Below are 3,851 nucleotides of genomic sequence, written 5' to 3'. Positions count from 1 at the left end.
AAATGTGTAATTTATAAAAATCATGGAAGTAAATCAAGTTAGAAATGAAATTATAAGAATATTGGACAATTAGAATGTATTATATGATACAAAATGACATAGTATGGTGAGTTTGGGTACCTATGCTTATATACCCTTAAGGGTATATTCACTTTTCCCTATATATATGTATATATATATATATGTATATATATATGTATATATATATATATATATATGTATATATATATATATATATATATATATATATATATATATATATATATATAGGAATGAGTTCTATGAAAAATGAACAATTAGGGCAACATATGCTGGAACCAATGATCAAGTGACACGTGTCCATTTCTTTATTCATAAGCAATCTATTATGGAAGTTATTTATGTAGTTATTCCAAAGTGATGTGTTGTCATGATTTCATTGGTTCCAACATGTGTTGCCCTAATTGTTTATTTTCCATATAACCCTTCCTTATATATATATATATATATATATATATATATATATATATATATATATATATATATATATATATATATATATATATATATCTTTACTATATTATTAAACATATTGCCTATTTCTTGAAAATTAAGAGGTACAACATGTAATACCTCATGTACAATAATATTAAGCATATAACCAATCATATACTACACAGACCTTTACCCTAATCTCCTAATAACACAATAGCCGCATCAAACCAATTCTCATCCGTCTCCACCAAAGATGCAATCCACCTTTTCCGTCACACACGAGTAGCCCTAACCCTAGAAAACTTAGATCAACCAAGATTCTCGGGGAAGTTAAGAAGATCATCAAGAAAGAAAAGAGAAAATCCCAAATTAGAAAAACTGGAATCGACATCAATGATTTGAAACCAACGTCCTTACTTCTTCATTCATCTCCATTAACGTCTCTGACCGAAGGGCCATGGCTGCCGACCTCCCCCACTGAAGACGTTCCATCATCAAACCAAAGAAGATCGGAAACCTGAAAGATTTCTCTTCTGAGACCTGAAAGAGATGACACAGATGTCTCAGCGCCTATGGGTTTACTTTTCCCTCTCTCTGTCGCCTCTCTTTCTCTCTCTCGATCGCCATCAGAAGAAATGGAAACCCTCTTCAACAATCACCACCACTATCATATGATTTCACCACTTAATATTTAAACCCTATTCTCTCTTCTAAATCTTCACCTAATTCACCATTGCATGCCATCTTTGTTTTCCCCTATGGTTGCTTTGTAGTTTTTGCTTAGGAGATGGGAAAAGAAGCCTGCTGAGGCAACAATAGTATGGATAAAGGTATGATTTTCTTGTAGATTTTTATTGTATATGGTCATCTTCTTCTTTTTAAATTTGTCCATCAATTTCTGAAATTAGCATAATGTATTATTCTATTCCTTTCTAATTTTTTATACATTAGAACTTAGGGCATGCTTTTTTTACATAATTTAATTGAACCAGTACTAGAATTGACCTAACTGAATTTTACTTAAAAGAATTTCTTGTAAAACAATGATTTCAACGATCTATTTTTGATTGTTGGTTCTTGATAAATTTGAGTTTAGGGGTTTATGTTAGGACTCCATAAGATTTTGATCGTCTGCTTTCACACCATTGAATCGAATTTTTAGTTAGGCATTCCACTGTAAGGATTTTCTAAAAGACTATATGTGTTTATGTTGCACATTTTTATATGTTTTTTTTAAGTATATGGACGTGTATGAAAGAAACAGAGAAAAATGTTATTCTTCTTCGTCACCATCGGAAGTGAACCACCACCTGCAAGCAGCCGTGGAAAAACTATGTGATTTGCAGGTCCATATCAATGGTCAACAAACATCCCATCTCCATGAGGTATATTTCATTCTTGCTGTGAGTTCTCAAATTATCATATATCCTTTTGAATATGGTGCTTTTGGGGGTGTTATTAGAGGTATATTTCCATCAGTGTAGAAGAGCTTCACAATCCCATAACCTGTCAATTTTGTAAAGATAATTTTAAAACTAATTTGTTGAGAAATATCATGCATCTAATGTTCTCACAAGTCTAATGTTCTCAACAAACTCAGTAAGCTAAAAAAAAAGGGTAATTTGGTAATTTTAAAGCTATAAAATTGAAATGGGACAGTTATAAAACATTAACTATGTAACCTAATTTTCTTCTTCTATTATTAACTCTTACTTAATTCTATATTTAACATATTTTATTATTTTTGCAATTTTTAACCGACAAGTTGACAACAATCTAAATGGAAAGATTCCTAATAATTTATCCAATTGCTTCAGCCTGGCTAATATGCCAACATATATATAAGAAAGTATCATTGTCTGTTAATCTGTCAATTAATATACCTAATGAGGTGTTTGAGTCATTTCTGCATTAAGCCAAAAAGAAACATCTTATGCTATTAAGTTGTTTCCTCATAAGGTTAATCAAAATGACGAGAAGTTATATTTATATTTGTTTTAGCCATATTTCTCCATTAATTCATTTATCCTTCTTGTAGGATTTTGACTATAAAATATTTTGACCTTAATTGTTTTCACTTTTTTATTTAGTCTCTTGGTTATTGCAGATGGATATGAAAGAAATAATGAAGAAGTTAGTACAAGGTCTGATGTAGCCTCTTGAACTTCTACAGGTTACTCAACATATCTTTTTCTTGCTAACTTCTTCTGTGATATTTCATCTTATTGGTTATGTTTGTTGAATCATTAAAAATAATAATGTCAAGCGCATGGCGTAAGAGATTAATTTTACAGGGGGTTGTTGTAGGGGACATGGGCAATGACATTTTGTCTAAATCTGTAGGCATCTACTGTGGCCTGCGTGTTTTTCTTTTTTCAATATTTATTGAAATTAGTGTTTTTACATCATTTATTGTAGAAGAATGTATGCCCAGACGAAATGTTGTTTTCCCTTCTTCGGCTGCTATTCAAGATTGGCCAATGTAATGGTATATAATAGTTGTTTCGGTTCAAGCGCATTGTGTTTGCTATATCCTGGTGTTGTTCTAACGATATGGAGGGTATAATGATCCTTGATGGTTTGTTGTCTCCTGTTAATTTTCATGCTCCTCAGTAGGATACTTTTAATATTTGTTTTTGTGAATGTATCTTACTAAGTTTGTTTATTTCTTTTCCATGAAGTAACTTATAAAAACAATTTATCATGTATTTGTGGTATTATGTATGTTATTAATGTAGAAATTATGCTCTATAGTAAAACCATAGAGTTGTATACTATTTTGTTCGTTTAATTTCAGTTCAAATAAATGAACTTATATAAAATAGAAAAAAAGATAAATTAAAATTTATGAAATTCTGGACCCACATATCAATCATCATCTTTGAAGTAGGCATGTTTTTTTAATATATAAAGATCTAAAATAGTTTTATGTAGATGGATTGAAAAAATATTTAATATTTAAATTATAATAATGTAATGGTGAAAGAATTTGAATTTTACGTGAAGTAACCATTATACAAAAAATATTGTTGTCAAACACGTTCACATAACGGTTTTTAAATAAACCGCTATAATTGGTTATAAACAATTCAATATGACACGTTTTTATAATTATTTTATATAACTGTTTTTTTATTTAAAAACAGAAATGATCTCATTTACAAAATTTTAATAACGATCAATATAACCTTTAACACTTGTAGTGAAGTTGGCTCCACTTTTAAAAGAATTCACTAATCTTGTTCAAAACCAATCAAATTAAAAGAGATAAAAAAAAATAAGGGTGAACCTTAAATGCCCAACCAATACAATGTGTTTTATTTTTCTCCACTTTTAAAAGAATTCACTAATCTTATTCAAAACGGATCAAATTAAAA

At 29.5% G+C, this 3,851-nt stretch overlaps 1 long non-coding RNA gene across 4 annotated transcripts; it reads left to right on the top strand.

Moving 5' to 3' along the window:
• Nucleotides 1-674: 674 nt before the first annotated feature.
• Nucleotides 675-3,139, top strand: LOC144999846 (uncharacterized). 4 transcript variants are annotated; one of them, XR_013661019.1, is made up of 4 exons: nucleotides 675-1,304; nucleotides 1,713-1,859; nucleotides 2,582-2,647; nucleotides 2,893-3,139. It is a non-coding gene; the product is annotated as an uncharacterized LOC144999846 (long non-coding RNA). The 4 variants fall into 4 exon arrangements; XR_013661018.1 differs by having other exon boundaries at nucleotides 1,571-1,859; XR_013661017.1 differs by having other exon boundaries at nucleotides 675-1,859.
• Nucleotides 3,140-3,851: the final 712 nt, after the last annotated feature.

Source organism: Lactuca saligna, chromosome 6 (genome assembly GCF_052625555.1).
Source record: "Lactuca saligna cultivar CGN05327 chromosome 6, ASM5262555v1, whole genome shotgun sequence".
NCBI lineage: Eukaryota > Viridiplantae > Streptophyta > Magnoliopsida > Asterales > Asteraceae > Lactuca > Lactuca saligna.
The sequence above is the reverse complement of the archived record's forward strand: the minus strand, read 5'-3'. Positions and strand labels throughout refer to the sequence as shown.